General features: G+C 40.0%; 1 protein-coding gene across 3 annotated transcripts in view; it reads left to right on the top strand.

The window, feature by feature from the left end:
- Chrm3 (cholinergic receptor muscarinic 3) overlaps positions 1-19,805 on the top strand; it is a 452,846-nt gene that overhangs the window by 191,505 nt on the left and 241,536 nt on the right. For all 3 annotated transcript variants that reach the window (XM_057788129.1, XM_057788128.1, XM_057788127.1), the window contains one exon: positions 17,461-17,521. The gene's annotated coding sequence lies outside the window, so the exon portion shown is untranslated. The remainder of the gene's footprint in view (positions 1-17,460; positions 17,522-19,805) is intronic.

The following is a 19,805-nucleotide window of genomic DNA, read 5'->3' as shown; positions in this document are numbered from 1 at the left end:
AAGTGAATCCCTTTGATCTGCTAACACTAGGACCTTCTGAGTCTTGCTGTTTTATAAAGACAAGAAAGAAGCATGCATCTGTTTTTTTTGTTGTTGTTTCCATTTCCGTGTGTGTGTATGTGTGTGTGTGTGTGTGTGTGTGTGTGTTTGCTAGTGGGTTGGTACTCTAGTGTTCAGGATTTTGAATACTGAAGTGGTTGATGCCAAAACTCATCTGAATTACCCTTGCACTGTATTCATTGAGGCAGGGTTTCTCAGGCAAACACAGTTTGTAGATATAGCTTGTCTTGCTAGCTGGCTTGCTCTGGGAATCTTCTGTCTCTACTTCCTGAGACTGGAATTGCAGGTGAGACATCACACTACCCAGCATTTAAGTGGGCTCTGGTGAGCTGAACGCTGGTCTTCACACTTGCATGGTAAACACTTAACCACCATCTCCCCAGCCCTTGCATTGATTGTTCAAACAAACACACAGGCAATATACAACTCCCATAGATATCTCCAGAATGTAATCTGTACGCTCACCAATCACCTGAAGAGAGTAAACTGCTCTTGAGTAGAAAAGAAAAATGGTACCTCATGACTGATACAGGTCTCTCTCTCCATCACCTTAGTGTTTAATACCTGACAGAAGTGTTGCACCAATCTGCACCATGAATTGACACCAAAATGAAAGTGGACCATTAACCCCGGATGCTAAACACGCTTTTTATAGGACCCCTATTTCTCACTTCTGCAGTAACCGTCCTGATCAACTGTCATGGTTTTACCTCTTTTATGTTCTTTCACGTGTGTATTTAACACAATCAATGTGCATCGGGGACAATTTCAGAGATAAAAGTACCCTAAATAAATAAATAGCATTAGCACAACCACCATCTTATAACCACCTCTATTAGCAGTCCTACCTGCAAGCTGACCACATGACTTCTTTTTTTTTTTATTATTCTTTTTTACTTAAAATTTCCAACTGCTCCCCGTTTCCCATTTCCCTCCCCCTCCTCCCACATATTGCCCCCTCCCCCCGCTCCCTTCCCCCTATCCCCACTCCACTTCTCCTCCCCCTAGTCCACTCCCCCTCCCTCTCGATACTGAAGAGCAGTCCAAATTCCCTGCTCTACATGAAGACCAAGGTCCTCCCACTTCTATCTAGGTCCAGGAAGGTGAGCATCCAAACATGACTTCTTTTAACCTGATTAGTCAACAAATCCACTTAGGTATAACTAGATTTCCTATGTGTCTCTTAAGATAACTGTTATCAGATTTGACCAGGGTCTAACTCAGTAGCAAAAGCTAACCTAGAACTCACTATGTAATTCAGGGAATCCTTGAACTTTAATAAATCCTTCTGCCTCAGTCTTCCAAGGAATGTGATTACAGTCTTGATACCCAGCTTATTTTGTGAAGATTTTTTTATTATAGGATGAAGAAGTTGCCAAAGTTGCTAAAGAAGAACTTTAGATCAGGGTTTTATCATTTTATCTATCCCTTGACATAATACTTGGACATCTTATACAACCTTTCTTTAAGATTTTCCCTTGGGAATCTCTTAAGGGGCTTCTCACTATGTGCATTTGCCACAAAGGTCCAGGGTGCCCTTGGCTGCTGGTAGTCCAGTATCCAGAAGTGTTAACCATTCACCAATCAAAAGCATTGTTAAAACTAACAAGAAAACACTAGACTAATTTAAGACACTTGAATATTTTCTGAAAGATTGTTTAACAGAAAACTCCAGGGAATCTGATTAAGCATGGTGTTTACACTAACAGTCATGTTATATTTCCTGAAACAGCTGTACAGTTGGGATTGCCAAAATTATAATTCATCATCTTCAAAGTGACCTTTCCAAATATTTAAGAGGTCAAAATAATAGCAAAATATGGTCTCAGGGGGCTCATTAGAATTTTAAGAGTGTATCTCATAATGTCAAGGTTGCGTTTCAAAATGTGGTATTTCTAAATAATATTGTTAGATTCTTTTGCTGTTGTTGTTGTGATGTTCAACATGATATTCAGTATTCCCTTTCCAGGGAGGTATATTTATTTTTCATTACATTATAGAGTCAATCAAATTGGTTAAAATACTTATTCAGACTCGAAAACAAATTTCATTATCATTTAAGATAGACTGAGTTTTATTTTTACTGTACAGAAATAGAGATGATCGTTCCTGAGCTCCCAGGAGAATGCAGCAGTTGCCCTGTGTTCATTAAGAATACTTGAGCCATCCAGACAAGGTTGGGAAAAGCAGGTGTTGGAATGGACATGCCTTCAGGAAAGTCATAGCCCATATCTTAGTGTCCATACTTCTGGCTACATCTGTTGCAATCGTGAAAAAAAACAACAACAAAAAAAAAACATAGTATTGAAATAACCCAGTTGATCTCAAATTTATTTAAGTACTGAATCTCTTTCTAGCATAATATAGAGCTACAGGAACATTAAATATGATCTAGGAAATGAGAACATCTATTAAACCTGATGTTATTGCTAATTTTGCCTCCCAAACCCTTTCATGCTGGCCAAGTGTCCAAATCAGACAATCCTGGTGATGCCATACAATTCCTGCAAGAGTTAGTTTTGATAAAGACGATGAAACAATGGGGATATTTTTGAGCCAGTATGACTTTAAAAATGTCTGTAGTTGTGTGTGTGTATGTGTGTGTGTGTGTGTGTGTGTAGGCATGTGCATGTCCCAGCACACATGGGGAGGTTAAGGACAATCTTGGGTGCCACTTATCACCTCTACCTCTCTTGAGATGGGGCTGCTTCTTCTCTAATTTATATATGAGACAGCTGCCCCACAAGCTTTTAGGTTTTCCCTTATTTCTGCCTCCATCTTACCTTATGAGTGCTGGGTTTACAGGATTACAGCTGCATGCACTACTGCGTCTGTCTTCACTGGGCATTAGAATTAGACCCTCATACTTGCGCAGCAAGCAAGTTACCCACTGAGCCATCTCCCTTGTACATAAGGATAATTGTGTGCAACACACTACATTAGAGACAGTTCCAGAACCACCTTCCCTCACTTTTTTGATACAGTGGTAAGATAATCTGTGACCATTTATACTAAGCGAACCACTGTCAAGTTTCATGGAGCCTTCTTTTGTGTCTAGAATAGCATGTGACCATCCCTTTTATGTTTTATCATTACTATTGTTTCTGGACAGTATCCCTAAGTATCTTGTTCTATCACATCTTACAGAATCACTTATGAATGTCTCTGCCTACAGCTGTTTCCTTTCTTTTAATTAACTGTCTGTTAGAACTTTGTCTTAGCTACAGTGTATCAAAAAAGCACTGCTGTTGAAAAGTGTTGCGCTTGACTTTAGCATTTCCTCTGGTTTGGGCTGTTCATCTGGGCAGCAAGGAGCATGGAAAGGCACATTTTGGGCACATGGACTCTGAAAGTAAAGATGCCCAAATATATCAGTAGGTAATGTTCAATTATAAGAAAAATGATAAGCTTCAGAGTTAACTCAAAGTGTGGGATTGTCATTGAGGGAATGTATCACACACTTTCATTGCCCTGTGACAAAATGCCTGGCAGAAACAAGTTAAAGAGGTACAGTTTTGGTTTGGCTCAGTGAGAGGGTGAAGTCAATCCTCTTGCAGAGGACCCAGTGTCAGCAGTGATCAGCACCATGTCAGACAGCTCACAACTGTTTGCAACTCCAGCTCAAGGGGATTTGATGCCTCTTCTGACCTCCATGGGTACTCACCCCCCCACACACACACACATAATTAAGAATAAAACTGCCTGTGTTGGTGTAAACGTGGCCAAGAAACTCAGCCTGTACACCCTCAGAACAGTGTTAGCTCATCTCAAAGCGACTTTCTTTTTCTGGGACAGAAGTAGAAGTAGCTTTTTAAAAAAAAATTTATTGCTTTATAAATAACACCAATCAAAATTTCTTCTTCCTCCCCTCCTCCCACTTCCCTCTCACTCCCCCACAACCCTCCCCCTCTCCTTCCAGTCCTGAGAGAGGGTAAGCTACCCTGTCCTGTGGGAACTCCAAGGCCCTCCCCCCTCCATCCAGGCGTAGGAAGGTATGCATCCAAATAGACTAAGATCCCAAAAAGCCAGTACATGCAGTAGAGGCAAATCCCAGTGCCATTATCATTGGCTTCTCAGTCTGCCCCAATTTGTCAGCCACATTCAGAGGGTCCAGTTTGATCCCATTCTCATTCAGTCCCAGTCCAGCTGGATTTGGTGAGCTCCCATTAGCTCAGGCACACTGTCTCAGTGGGTGACGTACCCCTCGCGGTGCTGACTTCCTTGCTCATCTTCTCCCTCCTTCTGCTCTTCAACTGGACCTCACCAATCCCACATCAGACAAAGGTCTAATCTCCAAAATATATAAAGAATTCAAGAAACTAGACGTTAAAATTCTAAATAACCCAATTAAAAAATGGGGTACTGAACTGAACAGACAATTCTCAACAGAAGAATTTCAAATGGCCAAAAGATACTTAAGGACATGTTCAACTTCCTTAGCTATCAGGGAAATGCAAATCAAAACAACTTTGAGATACTATCTTACATCTGTCAGAATGGCTAAAATCAAAAACACCAATGATAGCTTATGCTGGAGAGGATGTGGGGTAAGGGGAACACTCATCCATTGCTGTTGGGTATACAAACTTGTGCAACCACTTTGGAAATCAGTGTGACAGTTTCTCAGAAAATTGAGTCAACCTACCTCAGGATCCAGCAATACCACTCTTGGGAATATATCCAAGAGATGTCCAATCATACTACAAAAGCATTTGTTCAACTATGCTCATAGTAGCATTATTTGTAATAGCCAGAACCTGGAAACAACGTAGATGCCCCTCAATGGAAGAATGAGTAAAGAAAGTGTGGCACATCTACACATTAGAGTATTACTCAGGGGTTAAAAAAAACATTGTCATCTTGAATTTTGCATGCAAATGGATAGAAATAGAAAACACTATCCTGAATGAGATAACCTAGAAGTAGATTGGCTTGCTCTGGGAACTAGAATTAAAGTAACTGTGATCCTAAATGTTTTGTCCAGGGTATGGTTGAATAGGAAAGCTGGAATTGTAGAGGGCTGGCCCAAACTGTAGATTTCAGAAGCCACTCCTCAAATTAAACCTATGCTGCTCATATATATATATATATATATATATATATATATATATATGCCTCCACAGGGAGATTTAGTACTTGCCTCTGAGGTTGCCAGTTTTACAGTCATCTATTTTGCATATGAAAGTTTGTATCTACTTTTTTTGTTATTAAGATTAAAAATCTTATAGATGTGGCTATACGTTTTTAATTTCAGAAAGTTGGTAAGAACATATTTTGAAAGATCTGTCACCTAGTATTGCTTTTATGATGTAATAAAAGGTTGTCTGGCAGAACCTAAAAAAAAAAAATAAAATAAAACCAAAAGCCTTTGAAGAATCAAAAAAGGAAATATCTCCAAAGAAGTCGGTTGTGGATAGCAAACAGAATAATACCTTTATTTGCTTGCTTAAGAGCAAATCTGCCTACAGACTTTAAATTGGAGCAAAGACTATTCATAGTTCCCTGTCTCCTAGTCAACTCCAAAGTACAGGAATTGAGTCTGGCTGTTCTATTGTAGAGCAGTGACCTGGGGGGCAGATTTCCCTCTTGATCCTGTAAGATGGCTCTTTAGCTCCTTCTGGGAGCATTCAAAGGAATGTCCTTTTTATAAGAATCTAAACCCCAGGAACATTTCATCCCTTCAAAACTCCGTTCCTTGACCCTTGTAAACACCATGACTTGGTCAGCCCTGCGAAACCGCCGAAAAGCTGGCATATTTATTCCTGAACTTCATACTCAAGCTAGGACTTAGAGAGACAGGGAAGCGCTGAGCAAGAGAGACATTAAGAGCAGGCTGCGCTTTAAAGACTGTAATTAAAGTCACCTGGATCAGGATTTGAGAAAGGTCACCTGAAGAAAAGGATGACTAACATTTCCAACCCCTGAGCTCACCAGCGTCCACTGGAAAGTAGCATTTTAAAAATATAGCACTGTTTATAAATCTAAGGAGTTTGAGAACTGAAGCTTTTCTTTTCTCAAAAAAATTAAGCTTTTAAAGATTACAGGAAACCATTTGGTGGGTTAGAAATTTTTTAGATTATGGTTTTATGGGAGAAATAATAGCACTGACTTTTAGGTTGGGCTGTCTTTCCTCGTAGGGTGACTCACTAAAGGGAGCATTTTGTAGTTTTCACGCTTTAGGATACAAAATCTTTTAGACTCATTTCTCTGAAGTATAGCTAATTTTTTTCTTTCTCACCAAATATATTTTCTGAAAATTATCTTTTTCTTCTTTTCAGTATAGGAATCTAGACAAATCTTGCTCCCAAATGACTGTCCCCCTCAGCACAAGAGTCCAAGGGATTCCAAGAATAGTGAAAGGTATCACTGAGAGCTCAAAAACATGGAGAGAGGGGTATATAGCCATAAACACTGTATAATGGAAGTACCTGCACAATATTACTGAGAGCCCACACACATGGAGAGAGGGGTATATAACTGTAGACACTGTATAATGGAAATTCTGCACAATATCACTGAGAGCTCACACACATGGAGAGAGAGGAATATAGCTGTAGATACTGTATAATGGACATACCTGCACAATATCACTGAGAGCTCACACACATGGAGAGAGAGGAATATAGCTGTAGATACTGTATAATGGACATACCTGCACAATATCACTGAGAGCTCACACACATGGAGAGAGAGGAATATAGCTGTAGATACTGTGTAATGGACATACCTGCACAATATCACTGAGAGCTCACACACATGGAGAGAGGGGTATATAGCTGTAGACACTGTATAATGGACATACTTGCACAATATCACTGAGAGCTCACACACATGGAGAGAGGGGTATATAGCTGTAGACACTGTATAATGGAAACATTTGCAAAAACTGATGAGTATAATGTTGTATATAGATCAGTAGAGATAATATCTAATTGTGGTGAGGAAAGGGGAAATAAAATAGCTACTTTTTGATAAACAGTTCATTGGCATCAACAAAACTTTAAATGTGAATATTCCAAAACTTGTGCATCATAAGTGTACAAATGCATGGCTAAAATGAGTATACATATGTATATGAACATTATTATTACTGTGTTGTTTATAATAGGAAGAAACAAGAAACCTTAATTCTATAGCAAAAGGACCAACCAAATGAGGTAGATCAGTTTTCATACAGATCCCACCTAAGATCCATGTAGACTGATTTTAAAAACTCCTTCTGTGTCCCGTGTGAATGATAAATATACAGAAGTCTGAGAGGCGGGCACTGTCACTGTATAGGAGATGGGTATATTTCAGAGGTGGGCACAAGGAATGACCGGTGTTAAACAGGTAATTATCACCAAGGACATTGAGAGTGGAAGAAGCAAAGATCATTTAAGTTTTTCTTTTGAGTGGGTATTTGTGATTTTAAAAAGTAAAAGAAAATTATAATAATAATTTTATTGTGTATTATTTTGTTTTACTGGTCTTTTTTCAGATTCTGCTTCTGAGTTGAGGTGTCTGGAATTAGGCTTGTAGAGGTCAGGGTTCAAGAGAGCATAGGCAGAGACACGGTGAATAGTCTGTGTCTGTCTCTTACTCCTCACACCATCCTTTCTCTGCAGGTTGCTGATAAATATAAATAAGCTTGTCTTCTAGGCTTGCATGTGAGTGAATATTTCAAGTCACAAATGGTACCAAATAAAAGTCCTTTTATGGTCCAAGCAGAAAGTGGTCCTTTTATAGTACAAGAAGAAAAGTTAAATTGTTTAAACCTATGTTGCCTCTTTAACCCACCTCATCCATTTCAGTGGCACTAACTAGCCACCTCTTATCACCCTTTCTCCCGAGGTTCAAATTGTTATAAGTCTAACAGAAAATAAATAACTCAGTTATGTCCAGATGGTGGCCCCATAGTATATTCACTGCTATGAATTTCCTTTATATTTATCATTGTAGGGGCTGGAGACATGACTCAATGGTGAGGAGCAGTTAGTGCTCTTGCAGAGGTCCCAAGTTTGGGTCCCAGCATCCATGCCAGGCGGTTTACAACCTCCCGTAACTCCAGCTCCAGGGGATCTGGTGCCATCTTCTGAGATCCATGTGCACCTGCACTCGTGTGCACACACACACACACAGAATCATATATTAAGAATAAAAGCTTCTTAGAAATACTATAAAAGGAGCTGGCACAATAAGAAAATGCTATACTGAAATCCACTCCTTTGTACAATTAATATACACTCAAAAGTTTAACTTACTAAGTGGAGCTGGAGTTTTAGGATGTTGCTTTTTTTAATCTTTTTTTAAACAATCTTTTTTATTTTACATATCAATCCCAGTTCCCTCTTCCTCCCCTCCTCCCACTCCCCACCTCTCCCCTACCCCACCCTCCATCCACTCCTCAGAGAGGGTGAGGCCTCCTATGGGGAGTCAACAAAGTCTATCACATCACTTGAGGCAGGACCAAGCTCTATACCCCACCCTCTAGTATCTAGGCTGAGCAAGGTATCCCTCCATAGGGAATGGGCTCCAAAAAGTCAGTTCAGGTACTAGGGATACATCCTGGTCTGACTACCAGTGACCATGCAAACTTCCCAAGCCACACAACTGTCACCCACATTCAGAGGGCCTAGTTTTGTCCTACGCAGGTTCCCCAGCTGTCAATTCAGAGTCATTTAACTCCCACTAGCTCGGGTCAGCTGTTTCTGTGGGTTTCCCCATCATGGTCTTGACCACTCTTTGCTCATATTATCATCCATCCCTCTCTATGACTGGACTCCAAGAAGCTCAGCCCAGTGCTTAGCTGTGTATCTCTACATCTGCTTCCATCCATTACTGGATAAAAGTTCTATAATAATAATTAAGGTAGTCATTGTAAATGGAAACTGCTCCTTCATTCCCAGCCACCCAGACCCTTCACAATCACACAGAAACTATAATAATTACAACACAGTTTGGCCAATGGATTAGGTGAATTTCTAGCTAGTTCTTACATCTTAAATTAACCTATTTGGCAAACTAGGGAAAATAGTCTATCATCTATGTTATCTTTGTGAGTCTAAAGTTTGGTATCTAAATTACCTTTTATTAACACTAAGGAAAACAATTATAACAATTTAGTCTTCACCTCCATCAAAGACCCCAGAAGGATATAATATTACCTAAGTAAATAGAAAGTACATTGTAAGCAACTTCCAAAACTCTAAAATTGACAGAAATATCTCACTACCTGGACAGTCACCTCAAGTTCTTCCTTTAACAATGGGGCATCCATCTTTAGTTCACAGGACCATAATATCTTGTAGACTTTTCTATGAAGCAGGAAATTTGAAAGACTATTTTGCTTATATTGGCAGTTTTTCATTTACTTTATTCTGTGTCCTGCAGAATATCTGGTGGTTCCTTTCATGAAGCAGTAACCCTGAGGATCATCCTGTCTTTTGGAAAGTTTAGCAGTCACTTTTCTATGGGTCCTGCTTGTCCAGTTCATACAGAAAGGCATCAAGCAGTCCAGGCAAAAGCAGTCTTTTGTTCAAATGACTAGTCTCGTCACATTGAAGGCAAATAACAAGTTTCTTCAATGCCCATCAACCTCTCTGAAGTAATTGGTGCTGCCAGAAACAGAAATGTATGCCTCACTGTTGAGAAAAGTCTAAGCTCTTAAAATCTTTTAGATGACATATTCTGTAGGTCTTTGAAGTGTTGAAGATTATCTAACTGAAGCATATCTCTGTATGTCTAGAAAACCTAAATAACATAATTAAAAGTTTGATTATTATAGATGACTATATTAACTATGCATTACATTTTGAACGAGCTGCACAAACATGATACCTTAAACATGAGCAGAAATATATATACATGAGTGTAACAACTCAACCTTAAATTTGTATCACTAGACCAAGATCCATACCAATGGAAAGTATTCATCTCTATATCATATTCCCCCCTTTTAAAAAAAATTTACTATGACTATTGTCATTTATAACCAACCCTTTTTTTGTTTTGTTTTGTTTTGTTTTTGTTTTTGTTTTTTTTTTTGTTTTTTCTCTGTAGCTTTGGTGCCTGTTCCAGAACTAGCTCTTGTAGACCAGGCTGGCCTCAAACTCCCAGAGATCCGCCTGCCTCTGCCTCCTGAGTGCTGGGATTAAAGGCATGCGCCACCACCGCCCGGCATAACCAACCCTTTTAAAAAGAAAATAAACAATAATTTTATAAATCTGGGCATTGTATTCTCCAAACTGATTCCTGCTGTTTATTGGGCAAAGTGTTTTTAGAGTTCATGGAAACCTTTCAGGGAGTCTTGTTCCATCAAACCACATTAGCCTGGGAGGAATCCACAGGTTCTTATCCTCTGTAGAAATAAAAGCAGACCCTCTTCTCCAAAGTAACATATCCTTAGACTCAAATTTTAAAGTCAAGACACCTTTAAAATATATATGTTGGTTTAGCTTAGCAGCACCCAGAATCAAATGTCTCTCTGCAGTCAAAAAATTCAAAGAAAACACAATAATATATAGAATCCAAACTCTCTGTATATTTTCCATCTTTATATGACTTAACAGGCATGTATTTTATTACTCTATTTCATTTTAATATTTAATATTTTTTATCTCTACTCCTTTAATCTATGGCTGTCTTTACTCTTATTTTTTAAACTATTTACTTCTTTTTATAACTGTCTATACTCTTTTTCCTCTCTCTCCCAAACCTACATACATTTTTAAAACACATTATATCTCATTTAGAGGTCTTTTATATCTAAACCTCTCCTATTGTGTATCTGAAATCCTTTTCTGACAAAGAGCATTTTAAAATGGTAAACAGTATGGTTGCAGTAACCCTGGATGCTGGCTCCACCTCTCTTGGCCTTTTAACATGGCAGAGGTATGTTCACTGCCAGATCTAGGACCACCATATGGGAGGTGTGCTCACCACCTCAACTCTGGGAAGCAGTTGGCCCATGCCAACACCAAGTAAATTTCAGCACACTGCTCAGAAACCCCATTCAAGCAGGACCTCCTGAAGAAGCCAGAGCCATTTTTACCACCAGCATGAACCAGGAAGCTGTTTCTTGAAGGAACCTCACAGTTTTTGCTGTTAATGTTGAGTCAGGAAGCCTTCTTTTAAAGGAGCTGAATCTCTGCTCACCACCAGCAAACAAAGCCAATCTGGAAAAAAAATGCAGCTACCAAGAAACTCCTATTAACTCCTGTTTTTGTGGGTCTAGAAAACCTCTTTCTTTTTCTAAAGTTTTTTTTTTTTTTTTTTTAGGTTTTATGTGGATTCATGCCCCAGACAGTGAAGGTCATTTTGTAGGCAGAGACTGTTCTTTCATTCCTGGCCACCCAGACCCTTAATAATCACACAGAAACTGGATTAATAACAACACTGGCTAATCACTCAGGCATATTTCTAGCTAGTTCTTATATCTTAAATTAACACATTTTTATTAATCTATGTATCACCATGAGGATGAGCCTACTGGCAAGGTTCTGGTATCTGTCTCCTTTGGCAATCTCAGATTAAATGGGGAAGGGCAGTTAAAACACCATCTCCACTATTGTTTTGGGTCTTAGCTGGGTCATCTTTGTGGATTCCTGGGAATTTCCTTAGTGCCAGGTGAATCCACAAGGATGACCCGGCTCTTTTATCCTTATACTGAAAGATGTTAGTAAACAGAGTAAGTTGAAATGTGCTTCCTTTTCAGCCATAGTCTACTTTAAATTCATATTTCATTTTAACCTCAATATAAACAAAAATGGAACTCAGAATCTGTCAGAATTAGGCTAATATAGATTTTTTACTTTAATTTTCTAGGGCTTTATGATTTAAAAGAAAATCAGAGCTGAAACTAACCTCCATTTGGTATTTGTACACAGTAGAATTGAATAAGAAATTGAATGGAGATTAAAGATGGGCATGACAAGATAACAAAATCGTGTGTGTGTGTTTATGCCAAGTTTCTCCTTCCTCAGTTTTTCTTGAACCTTTTAAAAGTAAATTAAATAAATTGATGTAACATTCAATTGCCTGCTGCAGCCAATAAGCTTAGTTAATACTTTGATTTTATAAGGTCCTATGCTACCTCATTAAATTTTTAATTTTTTTCATGTTGCATGAAATCTATATATTTTCTAATTGATGTCCACATTTGAAGTAATAGTCTCTTTTGGATTTACCCATGGTGACTCCAGGAATTGCGTGAAGTAGCATCACTGGGCTTTTAAAATGATAATCTGACAGATTTCATTTCCTCAAAACTTTGGTGAAAAAAAATCTTTGCTGCTTTCCAACTCTTTTAAAGATAGACATTTCCTATCTCGAGAAAAACACAAAGTCTATTATGGGCTGTACGATCCTTAGGCAAGCGATCCTGGGTTATCTAAGAAAGATACCTAGGAAAGCCAGTAAGCAGCATTCCTCTATGGTCTCTGTTCCAATTCCTGCCTCCAGCTGCTACATCAAGATCCTGCCTTTTATTCCCACAATGATGGAATGTAAACTTAAGTCAAGTAAGCCTTTTCCTCCCCAAGTTGCTTGTGGCAATGATTTTATCACAGCAACAGAAAACATACTAGAACAAATTTTTGGTAAAGATTTGTTATGGTTGTTCCTACTAATATCATATGGCATTTAATAAAAAAGGGGGTGTGGCAAGCATGTCATTTACTTACTGGACTATACTTTGGGACAGTAGTGGACCTATGTATTTCATTAACAAATTGAAAATAATGACCAAACTCTCCCAACTCCTTTTGCCGGCTGCTATTTTAGGTTCTCTTATATGAAGTTGTTTTATTGAAAGAACCATTTTAGGGCTTGAGAGATAGTTCAGTTGATAAAGTGCCTTCTGTGTAAGCCTAAGGACCGGATTCCCACCCTTGGCACCCACATGAGAAGCCTCTTTTAGTCACAGAGCTAGAGAGGTGGAGACAGGAGGATCCCTAGAGATCAGTGGCATCCTGTGTCAAAAACACAAGGTGGGTGACACCTGAGCAACAGCACCCAAAGTTGACCTCTTGCTTTCATATGCACATGCATACATGCACACACATACACGCCCAAAAAATCATTTCATATTCTAAATTGCTTTGTCTCCCATACTATGAATGGACTGATGAGAAGGGAGATGATGGACAGATCAGGGAAAGGGTGAATTTCTGCATGATCACCAACATGAATATAATGCAAATAGGTTTTATTTAACCTCTGAGTTTGGGGGCTATATTTATCATATACCCGTAGAAAGGCTTTCGGTCTCAATCTCGCCAAAGTACTGGTTATTTTGCTCTTCAAATGAAGTAGTCTAGCAAACTTGGAAATTAAAATGGGAATATTTTGATTATCCCTAAGGGTTCAGTCTAATTTCAGATGAATTCAAGAGTTAAATTGGTTAATTAAGCCCAGTTATTTCAAGACTATGTACAGGTTTAATTCTGTCTAACTCAGATGACAAGGGACTCATTTATCATCCACTTAAATTATAAAAAAAATAAAAAGAAAGAAAAAGAAGGAACATCTACCTTGATCCTTTGTGTCTTTTTGGAGATAAGAGAAATGTGTATCCTCAGAATAATTAGAAAGTAGCAAAGATTTTTTTTTAGCAAAGTTTTAAGGAAACAAATCCTGTCAGACCATCATATTGAAAGTCCAGAGTTGCAACTTCACACAGTTCCTAGAGTCACTATGGGTAAATCCAGAAAAAGACTGTTAGTTCAAAAGAGGACAGGACAGCCTAACTCTTAGACATTGTCAATCATAGGAATAGTTTGTAGTCCCATGGGAAGAAATCTGTCTTCTACCCTTCCGTGGTTATTATTCTGTCCCCAGCTTTGTGGCCTTCTGTGTTCAGCTATCTGCATAATTAAGACAGGCATCTTGACATCGCCAATCATACTCCTAAGTCTGTAACCTTCTGAACCATAGTTACTGAAATTCGCAAAAACCAATCTTCTACAGTCAAGACTTAAAGCTTACTCATAAGTGAATTCCATGCACAATTAATTGACAATACAATGAATTTGAAGCCAGGATGGAAGTCAGCACCTTTGATAGTTTTCAAAATTAATACTTTGCTGTACTGATTCTGGAGAAACTTCAGGTCTTCAGCCTCAGGAATTGCTCCCAAATTCATTTAGGAAACAGAAACTTACATCAACAGAAAATGTCATGATTTATTCCTTGTGGGCTATTGTCATATTAATGTGTAAATTTGCATTATTCATGGCCGTGTATTGATTTGTTGAAGCTCTCTGGATCCAACCTGTCAGCAAGTTAGGAGTCATGGTTTTAAATTATACAAACATGATGAGGGTGTCAACCAAAGTCTGCTCTGGCAGACTTAACCAGTCTTAACAATGAAATCCAAATGGTGGGCGCTGGCTCAGTCGCTGCTCTGTGGGAGATGGCAGAGCACTGTGGGATGATCAGCCTGCGTGCTAATGAAATCACCTAGACATGGCTGGTCTACATGTGAAAAGAATCACCCTGCTATGCATTTGCCCTTTGAGTCCAGTCTTCAGGACCCACTTGAGAAGTGAAGCATGGCCCTACATGCTTGTAGTACAGTGTGGGATTCTGTGAGGGCATCAGCAGTGGCAGATGAGCTCCACGCACATCCATGTGCCACAAAGAAACTGCTCAGTAGATGCTGATGAGGAAAAGAAATACCGCCTCCTCCCACCAAAGTGCCATTGGACCGCATCTCCAGAAGGGGTGGAAGTGTTTATGTGTGGTTGGGTATACATGTTCATTTCCAAGGATATGTTGCTGCATAGAAGACACGGAAGTTCTAGTGATTATGTAGCAGGTATGATAATTCAAAGGTAGAACACTCAAACAGAACTAGATTCTAGGTCTAGGCTGCAGCGGCCTAACTGCTACCCTATACCTAATGAGTGAATGTCATAGAATGTTCAGCCCCAACCCTTCCTTTGGTCACACATTCTTCTCACTTAAAGGCGCTCAGGAAAGGAAGGATCCATAATGATTTGTTCATTTCAGGTGTGGTTCCCACACTGTGAGCGGTGGTACAGGGGGAGGCCCTAGGAAAGGAAGAGCAGGGGTCCAGATGGCAGATATCTAAAGGTGTGAAAAGTGGTTCTCAAAGCAGCCATGTGCCTATATCTTCTCATTTTTTCCCCCAGCCATTCCTTGCAGACTTAAACGAACATACTGCAGATCTATTGTGGACTTACAAATTACACTTCCCAGTTGCTATAGAACATCCTTAAAGTTTGCTGTCCATCTCTGAGCTTTCGTTGTCACAGGCCACACTTGTAGAGTTTGCTGCTCAGTTCCCTCTTCCTTGCTGAGAAAGTCCATTGCGTGTGACCCTAGGTTCCTGCCGACTTCTCCCTTTGAAGGTCCTCTTTCTCACCTGTTCCTTCCGTGCAGGCCTGGTCCCATTTGCTTCTCTGTGATGCCTGCTTCCTTCACGTCATTCACGGTAGCATCCTTCACACCCACAGGCTCCTCTATGCTCTCCCACAGTACCCTTCTCTTTGCCTAATTAACCTTTAAAAGCAGTGCTTTCAAGGCTGGGGCAAGGGGATCGATCAGTCAATAAAGTACTTGCCACATAGGCATGAGAACCTGAGTTTGTTCTCTGCTTGAAGATACTAGATGTGCTGGTGCACACTTGTAACTCCAGCTCTGGGAAACACAGAGAATTACATATCCCTGGGGCTTATCAGTCAGCTTACCCAGCAAAGCTGATGAACTTCAAGCCAGGTAGACAGTGTTCCTAGGGATGACACTCAGATTGGTCTCTAGCTTCCATACACATAATCATTAAAAATTAGATTAATAAAAAAGTGCTTCATGTGCTGATAGGTTTTGTCAAATTGCCACAAGCTTTGACATACCTAGGATGAAGGAGTTCCTATTGAGAAACTGCCTCCAGCAGATTTACCTGTCTTCATGTCTATAGGGCATTTTCTTTATTTCTGATTGATATGGGAGGGCCTACCCTCTATGGGCAGAGCCATTCCTGGGCAGGCAAGCCTGAGACTTATAGGAAAGGTAGCTAAGCTAACTGTAAGGAACAATATTGTAAGCTGTGTTGCTCATGGTCTCTGCTTTAGTTCCTACCTCAACTTCCCTCAAAAAAAAATTAGATGAAGTAAAACCTAACCTCCCCATGTTGCTTTTGATCGCCATGTTTACCACAACTGAAAGTAAACCAGGTCACTTTTCTAAGGTTCTGGCATGTGCTAGACCTTCGATGTGAGTGCTACATCCGAATGGAGTGGAGGGGTGGCCTTAGTATTTCATTGTTTCCTCCTATGAGATGGGACTCTTCATGAGGTCATTACTGTTATGCCCAAATATGTGGGGTCCCCACAAAAGCCAACAAAGGAGACTGAGTCCCATATGTAAAAGCAAAGAGCCTTTATTTTAATCAAGTTTGCAAACTCAGTCTCTCTGCATGTCCAACATATTGGAATATCTGGAGAGCCCTGAGCTCAATTAGAATTGGAGGTAAGGGGTCCCTGAGGTTCAGAACCCCTGATTGGCTGACATTTGTCTAGGAGTGTCCTGGTGAGGTGTGCTGGCAGGTGATCCTATCTACAGCAGTTGGAATGTCAGGCATTTCCTTTGAATGGTCTGCTCTTGGGTGGGAGTCGGGTAATCTCAGCTTGTGGTTCTTTCCTGCTACCAGGTAAACTACTGTGACTTGGGCCTCTTATTTAAATTAATCAATGGTCAGAGTCCCAGGTGATAATGGTTGGAAGTAAAGAACTTCCTGTGGATGACCTGTCCAGACTTAGATTATCATGGCTGGCCCCCTCAATTACAGGAGTTTATTCCTGAATGTTTCGAGGCATGGTGGAATGCAGGACCTTCTGGGATATTAGGCACATGACTTCCTTCTGAAAATAAGGAGGGCTGAAAAGGGAGGGAGGGCAATGTCATCGTTCTCACTTTCCTTAGTGACCCTCTTTGTCAACCTGAGCTTCGGGGGGGCTTGAGGGATGAAGCTGCAAAACCAGGATTTAGCTGGGTTCAGTTCTTCCCAGCCCCCACCCCCTTCTGTTTTTAATATGTTCTCTCACTGGCCTGAAATTCTGGGACTCCTCCTGTCTCTACCTTCAAGGTTCTGGAATTACAGGTGTTCACCACCATGCCAGGCTTTTTAATGTGAATTCTCGAGATGGAATTGAGGTTCTCATACTTGCATGGCAGGCAATTAACTTACTGAGCCATCTCCCCAGCCCCCGGTGATATATAACTTAGCTTTTCTGAATCCCTGTGCCCTCATTGCTGATAACTTGGATGTTTAGCCTCGACTCACTTCCAATCGGACATTCTATAACTCTTTATGTTGCTTCGAATCATTTTTTTCTTAACCGTTTACCTCGTCTTCCCATGGTCCTGTTTTTTTGTTAACCACATTTTGTTGTTTTCTAGTGCTGCATTCTGACAGTGGCCAAGCACGGGACCTTCCGAACTTCAACAAAGGTCCAGTAAGGTAAGTGTTTTTTCTAGTTGATTCTTCGCTTGAAAGGGGGAATTGATGGCTTTGTCTTTAAGCTGATCAATGAGAAAAATAAATTATGAGCTGGTTTGGGGGACAACTTAAATTTTCTGCTGTGGGCATCACTTCTTCCCCATCAAAATAATAGGTTTCACCATGGCGTCTTTGAACATACACGCCATTACAATTTGTCCCCATTGATTCCCAGACTGTGTGCGTCTCAATATGACTATGCAGACATTCTCAATCGCTCAGTTGTGCCTCCTTCGCAGAGATAACACTGTGTCATTTCCTCATCTGATTCAAATTTAAAGTAAAGGCATGCTAACAGAAATTTGAAACGAGCTGACTTTATTTTAAATACGTGTGTGTGTGTGTGTGTGTGTGTGAGAGAGAGAGAGAGAGAGAGAGAGAGAGAGAGAGAGAGAGAGAGAGAGATGATCTCCTAAGTTTAAGAACTGTACTTTGATTTATATTGTCTTTGTTCAAGTGGTCCAAATCCTGATTGTGAGCATAAAGAAAGAGCAAGATTGTGAGACAGCACAATTTTCTTTCCACGTTACAGCTGACAATAATTTTTTTTTTCTATCCAGCAAACACTGTTACTATCCTACCCCAAATGCATGCTTCCTTCCTGGCAGAGTCTTGATGCTGTGAAGGACAGCAAAGCACTTCAACTAAATGTTCACATCATAATGGGCATGGTGACTCACATCTATAACTCTGGCACTCAGGAAACTGAGGCGAGATGATTACCATGAACTTGAAGTCAGTCTAGGCTACACAATAAGTTACAGGTCAGCCAGGCTGCCTCAGGAAATCTTGTCTCAGAGGGAGAAAACAGCATCCCATCCCATCTCTTCAGCATTCTTTACTTTAGCTGTTTGATTCAGTTCTGGCCAATGGGCTCTGGGTTAGAGCCCTAAAGTCGGCTTTCTTAGGAAGAATTGATTTTGAAAGGTTTTCCTTTTCTTCTGTTTCAAGATCCTAATAGAGAAGCATAGCTTCCTATTTCAATCTCAAAGGTAAACGCAGCAGAGTCATAGGGGTCAGGAGCAGAAAGAGAAAATGAGTGTAAGCCCTGAAGAGGCTGTGGTTACACACACACATACACACATGTGCACATACGCTCACGAGCACACACAGGCACACATGCGTTTACTCATGCACTGACTTGGCAGAGTTTATGGGGTCATCTGACACTCAGGTTCAAGCAAGGTCCAAGCTGATTCAGAGCCTTCACACTGGGTCTTTATTCTCAACATCTGTCCACACTTGACTTAATCTTCAGACCAGTATGACAGGTTACATACTTCTTTTATCTGCATTTTGCAGCTGACGAAACAGCTCTAAGATGTTAATAACTTTATCCAGTCAGTCAGTGGCATTAGTGACATTTACACTTGGACTATTGGTTGTCCTTCCCCACGCTGTACCTGGGCCAGTCCTGATATGGCTATGTGGTACAAGGAGCCCAGGCTGTTGCTGGTTACATTTTTACAGCTATTAAGTGGGCCTGCTCAACTAAGAAATGTTTTGTGAAGTCATGAGGCTTCCATTAGATTATTCCACTAGTGTATTATCAAATTAAGTGAACCAAGTGAATCTATTCCTTTCTAGAAAAAAAATAAAATATATGCAGAAAAACGTCAGGTCTTGGAGCAAGGAGATGTATTGGAGTTGCCTATGAATCCTGGGGAATGCAATAAATGCAATACTAATTTCCAGCATCTTCTATTGTATTTTGTCCTTTTGAGACAAATGTTTAGAAGATGTGGCTTATGTATGGCCACCAAAATCCATATTTTATCCTATGATCTCAACCTCAAATATGCTTCTTCATGCAGCCATTATTTTTAATCATGTTTATTTGGTTCCAGGAAAGAAATAATGCAGGTAAAAATTAAGTTATGTAATGAAATTTCTTTCCAAGAAAAAATCATGGCAGGCGTTGAAGAAGACACTGAGTTGTATCTGGGAAGGAAGGGTTGAATAATGGGAAAATCCCTGGGCTGGTAACAGAGAGGACAGGTTGGCAGGCGATGGTCCAGCTTGTATAGTTTTGAAAAATCATTTCACTTTCCCAGACCTCTGCTCTGTTTGTAAGTGGAGAAGAGTGTAAAGATGTTCTTTCAGTCATCATGAAATTGTTCCTCATCTCTTTGGGTTTTCTCTGATATTTAGGAAAGACCAAGGGTCTCTTTCTGGCTTGGGATCCTTGGGTTATCAGCTCTTCCCTTTGCTTTCCTCCAAATACATCCTGGGTCTCTGGTATCTT

This window comes from Chionomys nivalis, chromosome 13 (assembly GCF_950005125.1).
Source record: "Chionomys nivalis chromosome 13, mChiNiv1.1, whole genome shotgun sequence".
Classification (NCBI taxonomy): Eukaryota; Metazoa; Chordata; class Mammalia; order Rodentia; family Cricetidae; genus Chionomys; species Chionomys nivalis.
The sequence above is the reverse complement of the archived record's forward strand: the minus strand, read 5'-3'. Positions and strand labels throughout refer to the sequence as shown.